This window comes from Rhinolophus ferrumequinum, chromosome 2 (assembly GCF_004115265.2).
Source record: "Rhinolophus ferrumequinum isolate MPI-CBG mRhiFer1 chromosome 2, mRhiFer1_v1.p, whole genome shotgun sequence".
NCBI classification, from domain to species: domain Eukaryota; kingdom Metazoa; phylum Chordata; class Mammalia; order Chiroptera; family Rhinolophidae; genus Rhinolophus; species Rhinolophus ferrumequinum.
The window spans coordinates 83,120,838-83,129,968 of NC_046285.1; the positions used below are offsets into that span (position 1 = coordinate 83,120,838).

Genomic DNA, 9,131 nt, shown 5'->3' on the forward strand with positions numbered 1-9,131 from the left:
TAAAAAAAGTTATTACAGTAAAAGACACATTGCCATTAATCCCCCTCAGAATACTCTCCCTCTCTTCGAACACGCTTATCCCATGGTTCTTGCCACTTTCCAAAGCAGTTCTGGAAGTTCTCTTTCATGAGTGTCTTTAGTTGTGCTCTTGTGGCTGCCTAGATGTCCTGAATCATTTTGACTTTGGGGAAGAGCCAGAAGTTGCAAAATGCCAGATCTGGTGAATAAAGTGGATGTTGACACACTGTAATGTTTTTACTTAACAGAAATTGCCATACCAGAAGTGATGTGTGACACAGAGCATTGTCATGATGGAGAATGATTTATGGCACACTTAAAACACATCCTCTTGGGGGCGGCCTGATGACTCAGTTGGTTAGAGCGCGAGGTCTGAACAACAGGGTTGCCAGTTCAATTCCCACATGGGCCAGTGAGCTGCACCCTCCACAACTAGATTGAAGGACAACAACTTGGAGCTGATGGGCCTGGAGAAACACATTGTGCCCCAACATTCCCCAATAAAATTTAAAAATACAAAACAAAACAAAACAAAACAAAAAAACTTGCTTCGGCAGCACACATACCAAAAAAAAATTGGAACAATACAGAGAAGATTAGCATGGCCCTGGCACAAGCATAACATGCAAATTTGCGAAGTGTTCCATAAAAAATAGAAAAACCACTCCTCTCAACCGGAGCTCATGGCCGACTGACTGTACCGAACAAGTTGAAACTTGTCACATACTGTTACTAAGGTTCAACACACCGCTTCCTGTATTGAAGATCCCTGCCTTTCCGTTGGATGGCACTTGGCAGCAGCATTCACTGTATTTTATGATCACAACAGAAAGGCTCCATGTCACATGTCACTTCTAGTATGGCAATTTCTGTCAAATAAACACATTACAGTGTGACTTCCTCCACCTTATTCACCGGATCTGGCACCTTGCGACTTCGGGCTCTAACCCAAAGTCAAAATGACCATGAAAGATAAACGGTTTGAATCAATTCAGGACATCGTGACAGCCAGGACAGCGCAACTAAAGACACTCATGAAAGAAGACTTCAGAGCTGCTTCAGAAAGTGGCAAGAACATGGGATAAGTGTGTTCGAAGTGAGGGGGATTAATAGCAATGTGTCTTTTACTGTAATATTTTTTATTTATTTAAACATTCATATTTGTTGATCACACCTCATAATTGAAAAAAAAGAATATGTATTGCAACCAGTTTTTATTTAAAAAAATAATGCTGTAAGGCAAGAGACAAAGACGTTTTGTGGAAGAATGTTTCTTCATTAAGCACTTTACTAATGAGAAAAGATCTCACAATTACTTGATACCAAATCAGGTACTGTATTTCCACTTATTAAAACGCAATCTTCTTTTTGTAAACTGTAGTTCACAGTACAGAATTGCTATCGCAGCAGAATTAAGCCTTTTAGTACTTTAGCAATTTTCAACATATTATGTATCCCCAGTAATAAAGTTCTTTGCGTATCTTGTGTTGTGTATTACTCTGACTCTTCAGAGTCAAAAGTTAGAAAAAAGGAGATTAAGTAGAGTCTTACTTAATAATTTTATCTTTGTGGGAAAATATATACTAATTCCCGATTTAGTATATATATATTTTATATTTAGTATATATTTAGCATATATAACATAACTCCTATGTTAATTTTATAGGTTGAATTTTAGAGTGGGTTTTTTATAAGTAATGGAGGATAAAATGGGCAGGAGAAAAGGACACTCAGCATCTGAAAAAAGATAGAGGCAGTGGCCTCTACAATGCATGCATTGTCATTGGAAAGCTCGTGTTGGGCATCGATGTCAGATCCTGAAGAATTACCTGGAAAATGATCCTAGAGACAAACAGTCTATACTGAACAATAGACTACATTGTCAAAACCGCTATTAGAGCCTTCATTTTATCTGTGTAAATTGTTAGCAGGGTAGAATGGGCATGTAGAGCTAATAATACTTTTTGAGATTCTGTTTTGGTAGAGTCAGGTCCTGTATCAGGGCATAATAGTTAATGTACTGGAATCATGCCTTCTCCCTTAAGTGAACAAAGACTTTCATTTGACTTTTGGATTATAAAGGTTGCTTTTAAGAAGTTTTTGTTTGTTTGTTTTAATTGAGGATGGCGCAGTGGACATTTTGAAGGAGAAGATAGTTTTATGTAGCAGAATGAAATTCTATGATTAATCATAATTCATCTTTTCAAAATTTTTTTCAAGTGAATAATTAAAATGATTATATGAAAATATCACCAGTATTAATTTGCATAGTTTATATGAAGTCTTGACGCACTGAGAAAAAGGTTGCTATATTTTAATAGTTTTTACTGTCAGTATAGACATAACTTTTTGTAACATTTTTGTGTGAAGAATTATGCTTAAATAGTACTGTAGAAATGAATAAGGTACTGGCATAATTCTTAGGGAATTATCATAAGTCTCTAAAATTTAGTATCCTAGTCAGTTAAAACTAATCAGTCACTATTATAAATGTAAATATTAAAGCCTATTCTCATTTTCATCAGAATGAACTTAAATGTGGGGAAAAGTTTACTTTTAATTACTTAATGAACTTGAAATATTCTTTGCTTGCATATATAAAATTAGGAAAATATAAAATGAGGGACAAAAATTTGACATTTTGAAAAGTTGTTTTGGCCTATTTGATAAATTGATAGATTACCACTGTCAAATTATATTGGTGTGTCTATATTATTATCCTCAGATATTGCCTAGGCAAGAATTTGTGTAAAATTGACAAAAAAGTACTGAATGTTGAAAGCTATTATTGTTGAGGTCTTTATGAAATCATTGCTCTCATGTACAGTTTTGAATTAAAAATGCACAGTGCAAAATCATTTCTATTACTATTATTTTTGAAAGATCTAGCATTAGCTTTAATAACTAAGCATTATTTAAGTGTTTTAGTATATGAAAAGTTCATTTGGTTAATTTATTAAAAGATGTACATTAAAGCTTGATATTTGCAATGTTTAAGTATTTGGAGATATTTGAAATAAATTCTCCAGATTTTAACATAAAGGATTATTTAAATACTCAAAATAATTGCTTTACAATTGATCTCTAAAAAAGACCATTAATGAAATATTTTTATTTTTATCATTAGCCTAAATTACCTTCAAATCATTCATGTTAAAATTATACTAGATTGGCATTATATAATGAAAAGCAAATACAGTAATTTCAAGTCATGTACACTTACCACCAAACCTTTGTTTTTTTGTCTTTTTTTATGAAGCCAGACTGAATTATTAATTGTATCTTCTACAAGTAACCTGGGCAAAAGGGAGAGTAAGTGGAGACATAACACTTTCCTTCAAGCAGAGATCATGTATGGATAGTTTGGGGTGACAAAGAATTTCACTGGCGAACTTTATTACAAAATCTCTTTTGAAACATTTATATTTGTATATTGGCTTCAGTAGTTACAATTTCAAATAATTTCTTTAAAGGACAGTTTGGGACTATATAGAAAATAATTTTGTTTCTTCGCAGTTAGAGCTTTCTGAGCCAATTTTATTAAAACTTGGTACCTGTGCTAAAAAAGAAGCTTCAAAGTTAATTTGTGACTACTCGATAGTGAGAAACCATCCAGAATGTGTTAGTTTGCTAGGGCTGCCATAACAAAATACTACAGACTGGGTGGCTTAAACAATGGAAGTTTATTTTCTCACAGTTCTGGAAGCTGGAAGTCCAAGAGCGAGCAAGGTGGCAGCAGGTTTGGTATCTCCTGAGGTCTCTTTCCTTGGTTTGGAGACTGTCACCTTTTTGCTGTATCTTCACATAACCCTTCCTCTATGCAAGGAAATCCTGGTGTCTCTTCCTCTTATAAGAGTAACAGTTCTACTGAATTAGGACCCCACCCTGTGACTTCACTTAACCTTAATTACCTCCATAAAAGCCCTATCTCCAAATACAGTCACGTTGGGGTTTAACTTCAACATATCAATTTTGGAGGGACAATTCAGTCTAGAACATAAACAGATGTTTGCTTCTCCAATATGCACATTTCAAGGGGGAATGACACCTGGCACCATGGAGATATCTCTGGGTTGTAAATCTGGAGATATAAATCTTATCTTCCCTTCTGAAGACATCCCAAAGGGTAAGAACTTAGGATCATTCCCAAGGAAAATTTGTTTATATTAAGGAGATAAGATTTCTCTTCCTTCCTGAGGAAGATAGGAGGGCTTCTGTACAGCTGTTCTATATAGCCACACAGATTGCTATTTTGGGGTTCCTCAACTACGGTACAGTAAACAAATAGACTCTTGTCAGGCTCTTATCAAGCTGTTACTGATCTGGTTCTCATTGGTCACCACTCAGGTGATAACTGGAGTGTGGGAAACCAGTGTGGTTATCATAAGTAACTAATAATTAAATCTATCCCTGCTCCAGAAACTTTGTGTGTACTTTCAGTACAATGTGGATAAATATAACTTAAAGAGATATGTTTGATGTTTCTTGAAATCGTATTGTTTAATTTATATATTTTGGTTATATTATGAGAGGACTGTGATAATGAAAACCTGGGTCTTAACAACCAAAAGTTCAGTTTCAAGTGATTAGATGTCTCTTTCATATTTTCTCCTGGTCTAAATGGGGTGTAGTATCCAAGTATTTAAGGTGATAATGAAAAATTCCATGCCTGTGGGTAGAGGAAATTGTAAAACTAGTATTTTAGTAGTGAGGTGTAAGTTGAGGCAAAAATTGGAAGCTTTATGTGAAGAAATCAGACCCTATAAATCAGGAAATGAATATTACAAAAACAGAAAGAACCAACTCTGGGTTTTAAAAGAATGGTGAAACCATTTCAAAATAACACTTTTGAACATTTTTGTTGTTAGGTTAATACCTTGTAAAAAAAAAAAAAATACAGATTTTTAAAAAATTCAATTCTTTCTAGTCCTTAATTTTAAAAAAATTGTTGATCAGATACTGCCTGCACTGAGAGATTGACTTACACCTGGGTCACACTGTGTATATAGTCAGAGTATGCAAAAGCTAAGCTTTTGCTGATTAAACATGAATTTATTAGTGATTACCTTTTTCACTGCCGATTTCTAATCAAATGAAATTGAAGGAGAGATCACGTAAAGGCCTTCAGAGTAAACAGGATCTAAACTAGAATAGTAGCATTGGAAAAAGGAAAAGAGGAAATGGATTCCAGAGATTGTGAAAGTGAATGATGAGGACAATTAATTGCTATAGGAAACAAGAATATGAGCTTTTGAGTGTAGATGATTGTAGGAAATGTGGGAGGAGGAGCAGTTTTGAAAGAGAAGGTGGTTTTGGTGAGACAATTACAATATTATGAGTAGGGGATAGGGACATGATTCAGAATACTTTTTTTTTGCCTAAGGAGCTGAGTCTTGAGCATTCTCTTGAGTTCAGTGAGTAAAACGGAAATGAAGCCAGTGAGGGTGTAAAGGACAAAGGGAGGGTGTGATTTGTAGGACAAAGTTCTGGAGAAGGCAGGATGAAGATCAGAGTGTCTTTTTAAAAAATTTCACATTACTGTAAAAAATTTAATGGTACACTCTTCATTGTTCCAGTCCTGATAAAAACAAAAGTTAAGAGTTGGCATTTTGTTATATAACTCATTCCTCACGGTGAAGATCAAAAGTATTTGTTTGAGGAGCTAATTGCCTCTCAGTCTCGAATTGTGCAATAGCCTTCTGATGGTTCTTCCTTACTCACATTTCTTCCAAATGTGGCTACATTCCTTAGTACAGATAGTATAGGGTTCTTCCAAAATGCAATCAGAAATTATGAACTCCTTTCTTTAGAATAAAGTGCTTCCCCTAAGTGATAAAATCAATAATCTTCATGATGTCACATTTTCCAACACACTGTCCATTGCATATTCCACATACCAGATGCAGTAAGAGAATTCCTGATTTCAGGAACACTGTGTAGACTCACCCTCCAAATTCAATGTGACATCCTTTGGACATTCTTCCTCTAAAATTAGCAGTGAGCTTTCCATTCACTCCCTTGTCCACAGAACCACAGTTTCAAGATGTGTCTTGAATGGTTACCAAGACCATGACAGTCCAGTGTTGAGACCATTGCAGGTTCCTAAAATAGTAACAGCCAACATTTATTTAGTGCTTTCTTCATTCTATGCACTGTTCTAAACTCTTTACCTAAATTAGCTCATGAAGATGAAAATCCATAATCGTAAAAGGTAGGTATCATAGTAATTCGCATTTAGTGAGCAAATAGAGACATGGAGAAGGTAAGTGATTTGTGCAAAGTCAGACTGCTAGGAAGTAGCAGGTTCCAACCAAGGTAATCTAGCTTGAGTCCACATTCTTAAATCACTTAACTGCCAAAGTTGTGCTCTCAATATCCACTCACCCACCCCATCTCAGCTCAGTATTATTCTATGCTGAACCTTTTGCACCATTAGTCAAACGATGACAAAATTCCTCATAGAGGAAGAGAATTGGATCTCCTCATTCTTGAACCAATATTCCAGTCTTGTTTATGTCCCTTGGATCATATCATCACCTATACTTCAAATACTTTTAAAGATGAACTTTTATTGCAGATAATTATTTGGCAGGGCTAAGAGTTTTAGCCAGAAGAGACATATCATCCTTTGAAACTAGAGAAAAGATGAGAGAACATTTATAATCTGTTGATGGAGAAGGGAAAAGAGTTGAAATTAATTTTTTCAGTTATTTTGATATAAGGAAAGGGTCAAAAAACAGAATGGTGAGAAAATTCTACTGAAAAGACAAAAAACGGAGACAAGGATAAATGGTAAGGAATCAATTGCAAATGAATCAGGGCTAAGTTTAGAGTTTGCATAATGTAATGATGAGGTGAGATTAGTGAGACTACTTTTCTGACTTTCCCAGTAGTTCTTGGAACCTAAAGAGGAGTGTTAGCAGCAGTGGAGGGATTTAACCAGTTTTACTTGGCACTGTAGCTGTGACACGAGTATGGGACCAAGATTCTAGGGCAGAGATCTCAGGTATTTCTACAGTCATGAGACACATGTAAAGCATACCCAGTGTTATTTCTACTTCCTGAAAGACTGTTTTGCTGTCTATTTTCCACTCAAAACATACTAGGGTATAAGAGTAGTAACTTCCATCTGGAACAGTTTCCTGGTTGTTCTTTGTATTAGATGCCCTTCACACTTGTATGTGCATATACACATGTGTGCACACACACACACACACACACACACACACACACACGTTGGATATGTAATACTGGAGAACAAAACTGGTGAGTCTGTTATACCAATCTCATTCTTACCAGTAAGAAAACCATTGATCTTCAATATTATGTATTTAAATTGACCTCTGTAAGATAAAGGAGATTTTTAAAAATTATTTTTTAACATTTTATGGAAAAATTTAAATACATATCTAAATACATAGGTAATATTACACACTGATGCAGAGTTCAACAGAACAATGCATAAGACTGCCCTTTGACACCAACTGTAGAGTTCGGAGATTCTCAAGACCATTCTCAGTTGCAACAATTTGCTAGAAGGACTCACAGAACTTACTGAAAGCTGTTACATTCATAGTTACAGTTATTACAGGGAAAGGATACAGATTAAAATCTGCCAAAGCAAGACATGCAGTAGGCAGAGTCCAGGAGAGTTCTAAAAATACAGATTCCAGTTGTCCTAGACCCATGGAGTCATGGACAGCGTGAATCCCTCCCAGCTGTGATGTGTGACAATATGCATGGAGTATCACCAACGAGAACAGCTAATCAGACCTTGGTGTCCAGAGTTTTTATTGGGATTTTACGGTTGACTGCCCATGTAGCTGAACTCAGTCTCCCATCTCTCTGGACGGCAATCGGATAGCATGAGACTCAAAGCCCCTTTAAGAACCCTTTCTTAGTTCACGATAGCCTTGTGAGACTCGTGGAGGTGAGCCCTACTGGCTTTCAAAGCTAATTATTTTGGGGGCTCATCTCAGGTGCAGGTCTTAAATGCTGGGGTGCCCAATGTGAGTTTCAAACCCTTTGCTCCTCAGGGAGAAGCTCCAGGGTTGGAGTTCCCTGGGTCACAGCACCAGGGGTGTGGTTTATGGCAAGATTGTGTCTCAGCCTTTCCTATTCGCTTCAGTGTGGTTTTTTTCTTGTCTGCCTGATGCATAGGAGTTGCTCAGCTAGTTTGGGTGTTTTTTTGTTTTTTGTTTTTGTTCTTCAGAGAAAATTGTTCCATATGTAGCTGTAGATTTTGGTGTGTCTGTGGGAGGAGGTGAGTTCAGGATCTTCCTTCGTTGCCACCTTGAACTAAAACTCTCTTTGTGGTTTCAATTTGCATGTCTCTAATGGCTAGTGATGTTGAACATCTATTCTTCCTCCAATAACACAATTCCTATTGCTTTAGTGAAGGTGAGATCCTGTGGACTCTCTTAGAAAACATATTCAGATAGTGGGTTCTCCGGTTTTATGTAGTAACTCCTTTTTAAAATTCCAGTCTTTCTTTTGATCCATTTGTCAATGTCCTGCCAAAGCTGTTCTAGCACCTCCACCTCATTTACTGTAGACTACCGTTGTGTCATTGCTTTAAGGAACCGTCCCACTTGTGTAGTAGAATTGGCCCCAGGTATCCTTCCCAGAATGCCCACCAGCCATATGTTCTGCTTCCCTGGTCTGACACCTATGAGATTCACTCCCACAAGTGTTTTCCTAGTCCCTACTGGTATTATTAAAGCCATGCTCGAATTTTCTCCATGAATAAGTTATTTCTTCCTTTTATGGGTTTGGTGTATCTCCACTCAGGTTATGCTGAGACTGGCCTTGTTACTGGCCTGGAAACAATGAGTAGAGGTGACGCAGACCCCAGAGGCTTTTGCTACACTGAGTAAGCTGAAGTTACAGGAAGCAGAAACTGTGATAGGCATGAACTATGAGGCATAAACAGAAGGAGGAGGATCAGTAGACATTTTGCCATATAGAGAATTGGAAAGGATATCTCTCATCCCACCAATACTTAACAAGATTCTCCTGTGTATCAGGAACTACGCTTGACACTGGATATTGAGTCATAATCACAGATACAGTAAAGAGACACACTCCCTGACCCACAGGCTAGTGGGGGAAGG

The 9,131-nt window shown here is 36.7% G+C and overlaps 1 non-coding gene across 1 annotated transcript; it reads left to right on the forward strand.

Moving 5' to 3' along the window:
- Positions 1 to 567: 567 nt before the first annotated feature.
- LOC117014919 (U6 spliceosomal RNA) lies at positions 568 to 671 on the forward strand. The gene has a single exon (XR_004421644.1). It is a non-coding gene; the product is annotated as a U6 spliceosomal RNA (small nuclear RNA).
- The last annotated feature ends 8,460 nt before the right edge of the window (positions 672 to 9,131 follow it).